General features: G+C 45.4%; 1 non-coding gene across 1 annotated transcript; it reads right to left on the minus strand.

Annotated features, from left to right (window-relative positions):
• Nucleotides 1-1,936: 1,936 nt before the first annotated feature.
• Nucleotides 1,937-2,009, minus strand: TRNAV-CAC (transfer RNA valine (anticodon CAC)). The gene has a single exon. It is a non-coding gene; the product is annotated as a tRNA-Val (tRNA).
• Between the last annotated feature and the right edge of the window lie 13,132 nt (nucleotides 2,010-15,141).

A 15,141-nucleotide genomic window follows, 5' to 3' on the forward strand; every position in this document is an offset into this window, starting at 1 on the left:
CCAATCCTGGTGCTTCGCCCCAGCTCATCCCGCGCCCTGGTGCGGTGGCAAACGGGGTAATATATGGGGTTAATACCAGATGTGTAATGTCACCTGGCATCAAGCCCTGGGGTTGGTGAGGTCAGGCGTCTATCAGATACCCGACATCACCAACCCAGTCAGTAATAAAAAAAAAATAGACGACAAACACGTTTTTATTTGAAAAAACACTCCCCAAAACATTCCCTCTTTAACCAATTTATTACAAATCCAAGTCTGGTGTAATCCAAGGGGTTGCCATGACGATCCACACTGTCCCAGTCAATGAAGAGCAGGATGTTCCCCATTGGCTGGGAGAGCAATGCAGTGACCTGAGCTAACATCAATGGGTCAGCCCAGGTCACTGCAGGGCATAACAAGTGCTGCTGTCAGCGAGGTACATTACCTGCACTGATCTCCAGCTCACTGACAGCCCCTGTCACTGAGTTCAATGACCGGCGCCTTCACAGCAAGTATCGCGAGAGGTCCGTGACGTCACCGCTAGTCAATCTCGGGTCGGAAGCGAGAGGTGATGTGACAAGCGGCGGCCATGGAGGACAGTGACAGCGCTGAGGTCGGGATGGCGGGACTTCATCACCGCAGGTAAGCCGAGCGGGGGGGGGATGTGTGTGTGTGTGTGTGTGTGTGTGTGTATGTATGTGTACATGCCACGGGCAGGAGGGGGCGGAGCGAGCTGAGCGGGAAAGTGTGGGCTTCCTGCACGTAACTAAGATAAACATCGGGTTACTAACCAAAGCGCTTTGCTTGGATACCCGATGTTTATCTTGGTTACCAGCTTCTGGCAGGCTGCCAGCGATGGCTCCTGCACACTGTAGCTGTAAAAAGCCCTGCTTTTTGCTGCTAGAACCGTTCTCGAACGTATCTAGAACTATCGAGCTTTTAGCAAAAAGCTCGAGTTCTAGTTCGATCTCGAACAGCCCAAAAATCACTCGAGCCTAGAACTGGAGAACCACGAACCGCGAACCGCGCTCAACTCTAGTAATGGAAGCTAAAACATCCAGTTATTCGGCAACAAAGCCAGCCGGTCAATAAAAAAGAAACCCAAAATCGTAGTTCTCTTGGTGAGGGAAGCCAAAATATATTATCAGTTGGCAACAAAACAAAGAATTTCATATATTACAGGTTGATAGCAAATTACTTCAACAGCGAAAACGGCTTGTTTTTACTGGGGATTGAACCCAGAACCTTCTGCATGTGAAGTAGACGTGATGACCACTCCACTATGAAACCTGTGAAATCCTGCAAAGTAATGGCATTTAGAGACGAGTTTTGACAGCCAGGGGAAAAAAAAAAATAATTTGTAGTTCTGTTTGTGATGGAAGCCAAAATATACCGTCATTCGGCAACAATGCCGAGAACTTCATATATTGTAGTTGGACAGCGTATTATTTCAACACTAAGAACAGATTGGTTTCACTGGGGATTGAACCCAGGACCTTCTGCATGTTAAGCAGACGTGACGACCACTACACTATAAAACCTGACGATAAGTTACTGTGTATTGGCTAGCAGAGCAGAATTGTGACTGACGGGGCCTTTTTATTGATGAAGGAAAGTATTTTTGGTTAATGAAACATTTACAATTATTATTACATATTTTACCAGTTTTATTCCTAGAAAGGGATTTTGCTTAAACTGAAGTTTATATTGAATGTGTTACTTTTTTCTCCATAGTTTGGTCTTTTGCTTTTGTATTTATGGGAACTATATATTTTGAAACAAATAGGATTTTTATATAATGGGATTATGTTTTCTGCTAAAATGGTCAATAAAAAAGAAACCCAAAATCGTAGTTCTCTTTGTGATGGAAGCCAAAATGTATTGTCATTTGGCAACGAAACCAAGAATTTCACATATTACAAGTTGATAGGAAATTACTTCAACACCAAAAAGAGATTGGTTTCACTGGGGATTGAACCCAGGACCTTCTGCGTGTGAAGCAGACGTGATGACCACTACACTATGAAACCTTTGAAATCCTGCAAAGTAATGGCAATTAGAGACGAGTTTTGACCGCCAGGGGAAAAAAAACAAATTCGTAGCTCTGTTGGTGATGGAAGCTAAAACATCCCGTTATTCGGCAACAAAGCCAAGAACTTTATATACTGCAGGTTGATACGGGATTATTTCAACACCAAGAACACATGGGTTTCACTGGGGATTGAACCCAGGACCTTCTGCGTGTTAAGCAGACGTGATTTCCACTACACTATGAAACCTTTGAAAGGCTGCAAAGTAATGGCAATTAGAGATGAGTTTTGACCGCCAGGGAAAAAAAAAAAAAAAATTCGTAGCTCTGTTGGGGATGGAAGCCAAAACATCCCATCATTCGGCAACAAAGCCAAGAACTTCATATATTGTAGTTTAATTGAGTATTATTTCAACACCAAGAACAGATTGGTTTTATTGGGGATTGAACGCAGGACCTTCTGCGTGTTAAGCAGACATGATGACTAGAGTTGAGCGCGGTTCGTGGTTCGTGGTTCTCCAGTTCTAGGCTCGAGTGATTTTGGGGCATGTTCTAGATCGAACTAGAACTCGAGCTTTTTGCAAAAGCTCGATAGTTCTAGAAACGTTCGAGAACGGTTCTAGCAGCCAAAAAACAGCTAAATCATAGCTTGGTTTCTGCTGTAATAGTGTAAGTCACTCTGTGAATCAAACTATTATCACATTTCAGTGTATAGTGTGCGTGAACAGCGCCTTCAGATCACTGCTGTTTCTATAATGGCGATCGCCATTTTTTTTTTTTTTTTTCTTGTCTTCCTTCCCTAAGCGCGCGCGTCTTGTGGGGCGGGCCAGCATGTCAGCCAATCACAGACACACACACAGCTAAGTGGACTTTGAGCCAGAGAAGCAACGGCATGTGTGATAGGATCTGCATGTCACATGTCCCTGCATTATAAAACCGGACATTTTCTTCACGAACGCCATTATCTGCCTTCTGCGTCTTTGGTGTCAGACATCAGTGTCGCAGCTCCGTCCTCCTGAGTCCTATAGCCGATACAGCTGTATGCGCTGCATACACAGCGTTAGACAGCTTAGGGAGAGCACTTTCTAGCAGTCCTTTTAAGGGCTCAAAGCGGCAGGGTCAGAGAGCCATAGGTGACAGGTCCTGCAAACAGCAACAGCGTCTGTGTAGCCCAGGTCAGGGATTTCCTTCCTGCATTTCACCATTAGGAGGGAATAGAAAGGCAGGCTTCCATTCCTCTACCCAGAGCACCACAATCCTGCCACTGTACCCTCTTGTCCTCTGCACACTCCAACTCATTCTAACTAAGCCATTATACTAGCAAACACTCAGTGTACCTAGTGGCATCCTATCTGTGGCTATTGGACTTTGCTATAGTCCCACTAGTGCAAATACATTTGCAGAGCACGTCTGCCTGCATTGCACACTACAACTTTTTTAAACAAAGCAATTTTACTAGCAAACACTCAGTGTACCTAGTGGCATCCTAAAGGTGGCTATTGGACTTTGCTATAGTCCCACTAGTGCAAAGACATTTGCAGAGCACATCTGCCTGCATTGCACACTCCAACTTTTTTAAACTAAGCAATTTTACTAGCAAACACTCAGTGTACCTAGTGGCATCCTAAAGGTGGCTATTGGACTTTGCTATAGTCCCACTAGTGCAAAGACATTTGCAGAGCACGTCTGCCTGCATTGCACACTACAACTCATTGTTACTAAGCCATTATACTAGCAAACACTCAGTGTACCTAGTGGCATCCTATACGTGGCTATTGGACTTTGCTATAGTCCCACTAGTGCAAAGACATTTGCAGAGCACATCTGCCTGCATTGCACACTCCAACTTTTTTAAACTAAGAAATTTTACTAGCAAACACTCAGTGTACCTAGTGGCATCCTAAACGTGGCTATTGGACTTTGCTATAGTCCCACTAGTGCAAAGACATTTGCAGAGCACGTCTGCCTGCATTGCACACTACAACTCATTGTTACTAAGCCATTATACTAGCAAACACTCAGTGTACCTAGTGGCATCCTATACGTGGCTATTGGACTTTGCTATAGTCCCACTAGTGCAAAGACATTTGCAGAGCACATCTGCCTGCATTGCACACTCCAACTTTTTTAAACTAAGCAATTTTACTAGCAAACACTCAGTGTACCTAGTGGCATCCTAAAAGTGGCTATTGGACTTTGCTATAGTCCCACTAGTGCAAAGACATTAGCAGAGCACATCTGCCTGCATTGCACACTCCAACTTTTTTAAACTAAGCAATTTTACTAGCAAACACTCAGTGTACCTAGTGGCATCCTATACGTGGCTATTGGACTTTGCTATAGTCCCACTAGTGCAAAGACATTTGCAGAGCACGTCTGCCTGCATTGCACACTACAACTCATTGTTACTAAGCCATTATACTAGCAAACACTCAGTGTACCTAGTGGCATCCTAAAGGTGGCTATTGGACTTTGCTATAGTCCCACTAGTGCAAAGACATTAGCAGAGCACATCTGCCTGCATTGCACACTCCAACTTTTTTAAACTAAGAAATTTTACTAGCAAACACTCAGTGTACCTAGTGGCATCCTAAATGTGGCTATTGGACTTTGCTATAGTCCCACTAGTGCAAAGACATTTGCAGAGCACGTCTGCCTGCATTGCACACTACAACTCATTGTTACTAAGCCATTATACTAGCAAACACTCAGTGTACCTAGTGGCATCCTATACGTGGCTATTGGACTTTGCTATAGTCCCACTAGTGCAAAGACATTTGCAGAGCACATCTGCCTGCATTGCACACTCCAACTTTTTTAAACTAAGCAATTTTACTAGCAAACACTCAGTGTACCTAGTGGCATCCTAAAAGTGGCTATTGGACTTTGCTATAGTCCCACTAGTGCAAAGACATTAGCAGAGCACATCTGCCTGCATTGCACACTCCAACTTTTTTAAACTAAGCAATTTTACTAGCAAACACTCAGTGTACCTAGTGGCATCCTATACGTGGCTATTGGACTTTGCTATAGTCCCACTAGTGCAAAGACATTTGCAGAGCACGTCTGCCTGCATTGCACACTACAACTTTTTTAAACTAAGCAATTTTACTAGCAAACACTCAGTGTACCTAGTGGCATCCTAAAGGTGGCTATTGGACTTTGCTATAGTCCCACTAGTGCAAAGACATTAGCAGAGCACATCTGCCTGCATTGCACACTCCAACTTTTTTAAACTAAGCAATTTTACTAGCAAACACTCAGTGTACCTAGTGGCATCCTAAAGGTGGCTATTGGACTTTGCTATAGTCCCACTAGTGCAAAGACATTTGCAGAGCACGTCTGCCTGCATTGCACACTACAACTCATTGTTACTAAGCCATTATACTAGCAAACACTCCTCACCTTCCCCCATGATGAAGCGGCAAGCGACGCGCTAACAGCCGCGAAACGTACGTCGGGCCCTCTGCCATCGGTCTCAGGTAACCTATGTTCACCATACTGGGCACTTGCCCCTATTTGTAAAACCCCCCCTGCCGGTTTTGTTAACCTGCCATTTTTTTCATGCTCTATCCAAAGCTTTCTGCTTGGCAGCCTTTCCATCCACCACCTGGCCTTGGGGTTATCAGCCTTCTTGGCAAACTCTTGTGTCCTGCGGACATCATTTATATTTTTTTGACACCATTTACCAACTCCAGGTGTTTACTGGCCTATTTTTTGCCACAGAGTTGGTAGCATCTGTGCTCTGCAGGGATCCGTGTTTTTTTCATGCAATTGACCATCATTGTATTTATCCTGCACCCTGGAATCATTTCTGGTTGCAAGCCGTACTCCCTACTAATGACTCTCTTCTAAACATCTGCTTTAGAGCTCTGGGCGTTCCACGTGATTTCCCCCTTGTGTCAACAAACCTAGGGGGTCCATCCAATTGTGTGATTACACTTTATTTTATATCGTGGAAATCCTCTGGCTCAGTCCCCTGATGGTTCAGTCAGGAGTATTTTTCTTCCCACTTGGGATTTTACGCCATGCATGTTTGACCTGATTTTTTCTATATTAGGTTATCTCCTGACTGTTATAACCATATCTCATGTTTAACCAATTTTTGGACTACCAACAGTTTGAGTCCTTTGTGTTTTCACCTCCCCAGGTTAACCACACCCAGTTGCTTCCACACAGCAATTTGACTTTTTCTAATGTAGGCAATTAGGGGTTTTCTTATATTTGAACATTTTCTTGCCTGTTAGTCCACACCCGGCTAATGTTTATCTGTCTTGTACCCATGCTCCCCACCCCCTCTTTTTATTGAATACCAATCTTTCATGTATTGCACTGTGCACTTTGAATATAAAAATAAAAAACTTTGTAAATTTTTTTGATTCAGCTTCTTTTGCTCTGGTTCTCCCTTTTTCCCACTCAGTGTACCCAGTGGCATCCTAAACGTGGCTATTGGACTTTGCTATAGTCCCACTAGTGCAAAGACATTTGCAGAGCACGTCTGCCTGCATTGCACACTACAACTCATTGTTACTAAGCCATTATACTAGCAAACACTCAGTGTACCTAGTGGCATCCTATACGTGGCTATTGTACTTTTGTCAATTCACAGTATTGGAACGTTATTTGCAGCACGTCTGCCTGCATTGCACACTCTAACTTTTTTAAACTCAGCCATTATACTAGCAAACACACAGTGTACCTAGTTGTATCCTAAACGTGGCTTTTGTACTTTTGTCTATTCACAGTATTGGAACGTTATTTGCAGCACGTCTGCCTGCATTGCACACTCTAACTTTTTTAAACTCAGCCATTATACTAGCAAACACACAGTGTACCTAGTTGTATCCTAAACGTGGCTTTTGTACTTTTGTCTATTCACAGTATTGGAACGTTATTTGCAGCACGTCTGCCTGCATTGCACACTCTAACTTTTTTAAACTCAGCCATTATACTAGCAAACACTCACTGTACCTAGTTGTATCCTAAACGTGGCTATTGGACTTTTGTCAATTCACAGTATTGGAACGTTATTTGCAGAGCACGTCTGCCTGCGTTGCACACTCTAACTTTTTTAAACTCAGCCATTATACTAGCAAACACACAGTGTACCTAGTTGTATCCTAAACGTGGCTTTTGTACTTTTGTCTATTCACAGTATTGGAACGTTATTTGCAGCACGTCTGCCTGCATTGCACACTCTAACTTTTTTAAACTCAGCCATTATACTAGCAAACACTCACTGTACCAAGTTGTATCCTAAACGTGGCTATTGTACTTTTGTCAATTCACAGTATTGGAACGTTATTTGCAGCACGTCTGCCTGCATTGCACACTCTAACTTTTTTAAACTCAGCCATTATACTAGCAAACACTCACTGTACCTAGTTGTATCCTAAACGTGGCTATTGTACTTTTGTCAATTCACAGTATTGGAACGTTATTTGCAGCACGTCTGCCTGCATTGCACACTCTAACTTTTTTAAACTCAGCCATTATACTAGCAAACACTCACTGTACCTAGTTGTATCCTAAACGTGGCTATTGGACTTTTGTCAATTCACAGTATTGGAACGTTATTTGCAGCACGTCTGCCTGCATTGCACACTCTAACTTTTTTAAACTCAGCCATTATACTAGCAAACACACAGTGTACCTAGTTGTATCCTAAACGTGGCTTTTGTACTTTTGTCTATTCACAGTATTGGAACGTTATTTGCAGCACGTCTGCCTGCATTGCACACTCTAACTTTTTTAAACTCAGCCATTATACTAGCAAACACTCACTGTACCTAGTTGTATCCTAAACGTGGCTATTGTACTTTTGTCAATTCACAGTATTGGAACGTTATTTGCAGCACGTCTGCCTGCATTGCACACTCTAACTTTTTTAAACTCAGCCATTATACTAGCAAACACTCACTGTACCAAGTTGTATCCTAAACGTGGCTATTGTACTTTTGTCAATTCACAGTATTGGAACGTTATTTGCAGCACGTCTGCCTGCATTGCACACTCTAACTTTTTTAAACTCAGCCATTATACTAGCAAACACTCACTGTACCTAGTTGTATCCTAAACGTGGCTATTGTACTTTTGTCAATTCACAGTATTGGAACGTTATTTGCAGCACGTCTGCCTGCATTGCACACTCTAACTTTTTTAAACTCAGCCATTATACTAGCAAACACTCACTGTATCTAGTTGTATCCTAAACGTGGCTATTGGACTTTTGTCAATTCACAGTATTGGAACGTTATTTGCAGCACGTCTGCCTGCATTGCACACTCTAACTTTTTTAAACTCAGCCATTATACTAGCAAACACACAGTGTACCTAGTTGTATCCTAAACGTGGCTTTTGTACTTTTGTCTATTCACAGTATTGGAACGTTATTTGCAGCACGTCTGCCTGCATTGCACACTCTAACTTTTTTAAACTCAGCCATTATACTAGCAAACACTCACTGTACCAAGTTGTATCCTAAACGTGGCTATTGTACTTTTGTCAATTCACAGTATTGGAACGTTATTTGCAGCACGTCTGCCTGCATTGCACACTCTAACTTTTTTAAACTCAGCCAATATACTAGCAAACACTCACTGTACCTAGTTGTATCCTAAACGTGGCTATTGTACTTTTGTCAATTCACAGTATTGGAACGTTATTTGCAGCACGTCTGCCTGCATTGCACACTCTAACTTTTTTAAACTCAGCCATTATACTAGCAAACACTCACTGTACCTAGTTGTATCCTAAACGTGGCTATTGTACTTTTGTCAATTCACAGTATTGGAACGTTATTTGCAGCACGTCTGCCTGCATTGCACACTCTAACTTTTTTAAACTCAGCCATCATACTAGCAAACACTCACTGTACCAAGTTGTATCCTAAACGTGGCTATTGTACTTTTGTCTATTCACACTACTGCAAATCTATGTGCAGCACCTCTGCATGACAACCTCATGCTCTGTTTTTAATAAGCTATAATGATAGCACAAAATACTGCCATTTTGTGGCATCATAGAACTGGCTGTTGTATTCCATTAGTGCCCCACTATTATAAGCTATTTCTAGCACCTCTACATCACACCCTCATGCACATTTTGCTACGCTAATGTTATAGCAAACTCATGGAATTCATTGCTGCATTTCATAATTCGGAGGGATAGAAAGTCAGGCTTCCTTTAGCTTTTCCTTCTGTTCATAGACAGCATCTCCAAGACAAATTTCCCCTCCACGTCTAAGTGTGGAGAGGCAGCAAGTGCGCATGCGTGTGCCGATGTACCCCAGCTGCAGCATAATTACAGTGTTTCGCCTAGTGAGTATGCTCAGCCTGACTGTGCCATTCCTGACGCTAAGTCTTCATTTCGGGATCCAGCGCATGCTCCCACACAAAGTGTGAAAAGCCTCTTTGCACAGTTGCTTGCATTCCGTGCCGGGTCTAAGTCCTGTTTTGTGCCTAGACACCATGCTAAAGCTGATAGTCTTTTTTCAGAGACTGTATTTCATGCTACTGAGCATGCTCAGGCACTTCCTGCATCAGAGACTAGGTCCGGTAATGAACTCTTTGGCCCTGGCCCTGATGTGGGGGTCCCATATAGACCACAGGGCATCAGGTGTCCTCCCAAATGGCTTGCAGAGGCCCACACCTATGACTTGTCATCGCATTATTGATGGTCAGACGATGACTGGTGAGGTGTTTGGGTCATGGCAGCCATGAGGTCATCATTGAAGTTGCGTTTCCAAATAGGACGCTAGTTATGCCACTCATGACGTGTCACTCTACTTTTGTCTATAGGAGGTGCATTGTGGTTCACCATGGTTTGGGGCGGACCCAGGTTATCAAAGGGGCTGGAGCCAACAAGGAGGTGCACAGTCTTCTATTATGCTCCGAAAGAGCACACCTCCATGTGTTGAACCCTTTGCGGCTTTAGGCCAGAGGTAGGCAGGGATAGGGTGGTGGATGCAGGCCACCACCACAGTTGGTAACGCAGAACGGTTAAGACCAGCTCCTGTCCTAACAGTCCTGCTTGTGCAGCCCAGTGGCATTAACAGGCCTGCTGCTGCTGATGCGCCTGCTGTCCACAGGTGTGGCCCCTACGCACACGGTCAGCGTACTCAATGGCCCCTGTGTTGTTAACAGGGAGTTCCTGGGCTGGGTGGGCATGTGGACCCTGTGACGCTAACAGGGCTCACAGTCTCCAGATCCGAATGGCGTCTAACTCGGTTCAGGCTACTATTAGTTTCATAGCCACACAGCTCTGTATCCTCCACCAAACCTTCCAGTTGCCAACCTCTCCTTTTCCAACTGGGAGCACGGTGGACACTGACTGCTGATGGGGATATATACCTTTCTCTTTCTTTTCTTATTAATTTTCGTTATATAGCGGTCACAGATTATATACCACTTTATCCAAATCTGCCAGTCCCACTGTAACAGATGTTGTTTCTTCAGCAAATGTTACAGTTGCTTAACCACCAAATCCACGGACCAAAATTTTTTTCCCCTTTCCAACACACCTGTTCCCCTTTCCAACAGCATCTGTCCTTTTCCAACTCATTTTGGGATATGACCAAAAGTGCAACTGTGCAGGGACACCGTACTCAACGGCATCTCAGCACAGCAGCCATCCCTCGGTCCCTCCGATGTGGACAAGTAAAAGACCATTTCCTCCTATCCATGACAAAGCGTTGAGATTCACTCTGTGCAGCACTGGTGTTTAGTGGAAAAGTAGATCTAAGATTGCGTACCACATTCTGCAGATACTCCTGTATACGTGCGTCTATTTCTATGGCAGGAATTAGTTCGGCAAATTTTGTCTTGTACCGGGGATCTAACAGTGTGGCAACCCAGTATTCTGGATTACTTTGAATTCGTACAATCCGAGGGTCATGTTGTAGGTAGTGCAGCAAGAATCCGCTCATGTGTCTTGTGCATCCAGGAGGACCAAGTCCTTGGTGTGTTGGTGGCAGAGAGGTGAGAATCGTGCATACTTCCTCTGTCCTCTACCCACAACCTCGCACAACCGAAATGTGAGCAAGCTCTCACTCATCTGCTGAGTCTTCCATGCCGATCGCCAGTTCGTCCTCCATTTCTTCATGGGCTCCTGCACTTTCATCAACACTTTTTGCTGATACTATGCGCCCTTGTTAATCCCTCTCCCTCACCATGACTGCCGCATAGGTGCCGCTGACCATCTGGACCTCGTAGATCTTGTTATCCCTTCCGCATATGACTCCTCCTGTACTTCCTCCCCTTCCTCTTGTCCCAACACCTGACTCTGAATAATAATTACAGTGTGCTCCATCATGTAGATGACCAGAATTGTCACCCTGAGAATGACATTGCCAGTGCTAAACATCTTCGTCGACATTTCAAAACTGTGTAGCAGGGTGCATAGGTCCTTGATCTGACACCACTCCAGCAGCGTCATCTGCACCACCTCTGGATCAAGTTATCCCAGGCTATATGTCTTACCGTATTTCAGCAGGGCTCTGCGGTGCTGCCACACACGCTGCAACATGTGCAGATTCCAATTCCTGCGTGTCGGAACATCGCATTTCCGGCGTTTAACTGCCAGACCCTAAGACTTCCGGAGTGATGAAAGTTGTTGAGCTGCTGTGTGCGCACGATGGAAGTGAGCACATAGTGAGCGTGCCCGCTGCACAAGTCCATGTAGGCCGTGATGGTGTTTTAAAAATTGCTGGAGAATTCGGTTCAACACGTGAGCCATACAAGGCACGTGTGTCACATTGCCCTGACGATGGCCCACAGCCAGGTTTGCATCATTGCCGCACACGGCTGTTAAGTCACCAACGTACTCCGCTCCGTCAATTTGTACTCCGGTTGCCAGGTGACAACGTGTTCCTTTCATGAATAGTGCTGATGATGGGAGAGTAGTCGATGCCAGCGGCGCAGGTGGACGCAGGTTATGCTCACCCACTGGGCTGCATTACCTTGACAGATGCAGAATCTCTGGCTGAATGTAGCTGGTGGGTATCTCACAGATGAAATACCATCATTCAGCTACAACCAATGGGAAGACACCACACCCTTTTTTATGCCCATCCTGTCTGCAGACCACTGCCAGACATAGCTATGAACCTCTGGTTAATTTTACCCCCAGTTCAGTTTTATGATTTTGTGTGCTTGTTACCTGACTACTTTTCCTGCTTGCTGTTTATGTACCTTGTTGGCCGATCCGCATTTCACCTCTGCTTGTTTTCTGATTAAGTCCTGGCCGTCCCATTCTGTTCCTGTTCCTCAATTAATGTTTTGACCCTGCCTGACTCCTATTCTCTGGAATAGCGGTGTGACTCACATTTCCCATACATTTCAAAGTAAAACTTTGACCGCCTGATGGCATTGAGCTCTGCTGCCAGCATAGTAAGGAGGTGTGTGGTAGTCCTTGTGCGCAGTTGCTTGGAAGGGTGGCCTGACCACACAGGGTTTGCGCCAAGGTGGAGGACCCACACGAGGTTGAAGAGGCAGAAGCAGTGTATTAACTTCTACATACAGAACAAGGATTGAAACAACTCGTGGGGACGGCAAGACTTGTACAGCAGACCCTTCTCCATCTCTCACCATAGTTTGCCAGTGCCCAGTCAGTGACATGTAATGACCCTGTCTATGCTTACTGGTCCAAGTATCTGTGTTGAAATGCACCCTGTCGCACACAGATTTTCTCAAGGAAGTGGTGATGATGTTGTGTGCGACATGCTGGTGTAGCGCGGGCATGCTTTTCTTGTAGAAGCAGTGGTGATTGGGCATCTGGTACTGGGGCACAGCGACAGACATAAGGTCTGTAAAATCCTGTGTGTCCACTACGCGTAAAGGCAGCATTTCGGTAGCCAACAGCTTACAGAGGGATAGAGTCAACCACTTAGCTTTGTCATGGGTCGCAGTAAGTGGCCTTTTATTTGACCACATCTGAGGGACAGAGATCTGGCTGCTGTCTGTAGACGGTGTTGAGTAGGGTGTCCCTGGAAAAATGCAGGTTTGTGAGAAAAGTGCAGGCGGAGACATGATGTTGCCTTCATCTTGCCTTCAGATCTGTTCATCTTGTATCATTTTTAAAAAACACAGCAAGCAAGGGTTACTCCAAGCGGAGTCTACCTTTTTTCCCAAAATTGGGCACACAGACACCCCATCAGTGGCAGCACTTGTGCCCTAGTTGCAAACAGGATGTTTTGATTTGCATCAAGCACATTCCAAATCCACAAGCATTTACTCTCCCCAGGATGACACAGGGGTAGTAAATTCCTTCTGGATCCATGACTTGTTCATTTTGATGAACGTCAGTCTGTCCACATTGTCACTGGACAGACGCGTGCGCTTATCTGTCAGCACACACCCAGCAGCACTGAAGACACGTTCAGAGACAACGCTGGCAGCTGGACACGACAAAATCTCCAAGGCGTAACTGGAGAGCTCTGTCAATTTTTCTAGATTTGAAGCCCAAAAGGAGCAAGGCTCCATTTGCAAAGTCATTGCATCGATGTTCATTTGGAGATACTCCTGTATCATCCTCTCCATCCGTTGACTATGTGTCAGACTTGTTGTCTCTGGTGGCCTTGCAAAGGAGGGTCTAAAAAAATTATGAAAAGATTCCATAAAATTGCTGTTACCAGCACCAGATACGGTCCTACTGGTACGGGTAGACTGTTGAAGATGACGAGGCCGTCCCATGTTTGTCAAGTTACAACTGGGAGAATCACTCCCTTCACCTGCACGGTTGTTTGGTGGAAAAGCCGAGCTAAGATCGAGTAACAGCTTATGCTGATACTCCTGCATACGTGCGTCCCTTTCTATGGGTGGAATTATGTCACAAAATTTGGACTTGTCCCGGGGATCTAATAGTGTGGCAAGCCAGTAGTCATCATCACTTCTAATTTTGACAATACGAGGGTCATGTTGGAGGTAGTGCAACAAGAAGGCACTCATGTGTCTTGCGCAGCCATGCGGACCAAGTCCACGCTGTGTTTGTGGCATAGAGGTGCTAACCGTTCTTTCTTCCTCTGTCATCTCCCCCCAACCTCTTTCAACTGAAATTTGACCAAGGTCCCCCTCATCTGCTGAGTCTTCCATGTCCATGGACAGTTCGTCCTCCATATCTTCATGTCCTCCTGCACCTTCCTCAACATGTCGCCTGCTACCATGCGCCCTTGTTGATCCCTGTCCCCCATGGTCCCATGCCTGCCGCGTTGGTGATGATGAACGTCTGGACCTTGGTGATGTTGTTGTGTCTTGCGCATATGAATCCTCCTGTAGTTCCTCCCCTTCCTGTTGTCCCACCCCCTGACTACGAATAGTGTTTAGCGTGTGCTCCAGCATGTAAATGACTGTAATCGTCATGCTGATAATGGCATTGTCAGCGCTAAACATATTCGTCGCCATGTCGAAACTGTGCAGAAGGGTGCATAGGTCCTTGATCTGAGATCACTCCATCAGGGTGATCTGCCCCACTTCTGCATCTCGTTGGCCCAGGCTATACATCATGACGTATTGCACCAGGGCTCGCCGGTGCTGCCACAGTCGCTGTAACATGTGGAGAGTTGAATTCCAGCGTGTCGCCACATCGCATTTCAGGCGATGAACCGGCAGGCCGAAAGACTTCTGGAGCGATGCAAGTCGCTCTGCTGCGGCGCTTGAACGGCGGAAGTGAGCTGACAGTTTTCGTGCCCTGTTCAGAAGGCCATCTAGGCCGGGATAGTGTGTTAAAAATTGCTGGACGACAAGGTTCAACACGTGAGCCATACAAGGTACGTGTGTCACCTTGCCCAGGCGAAGGGCCGCACCCAGGTTTGCAGCATTGTCGCACACGGCCTTACCAGGCTGCACGTTGAGTGGAGACAACCATTTATTAAACTCGGACCGCAGAGCTGACCACAACTCCTCAGCTGTGTGACTCTTATTCCCAAGACATGTCAAGCTAAAGACCGCCTGATGCCGTTGCGCTCTGCTGCCAGCATAGTAATGAGGGGTGCGTGATTCCTTCTGCGCAGTGAGAACGCTGGTGGCCTGACCAGGCAGGCTTGGGGCGGAGGTGGAGGACACAGATGAGGTGGAGGATGCAGAAGCTGTGGCGGAACTTGGACAGACATAGAATTGACACACAAGTCGTGGGGACGG

Source organism: Anomaloglossus baeobatrachus, chromosome 2 (genome assembly GCF_048569485.1).
Source record: "Anomaloglossus baeobatrachus isolate aAnoBae1 chromosome 2, aAnoBae1.hap1, whole genome shotgun sequence".
In the NCBI taxonomy this organism is placed as follows: Eukaryota; Metazoa; Chordata; class Amphibia; order Anura; family Aromobatidae; genus Anomaloglossus; species Anomaloglossus baeobatrachus.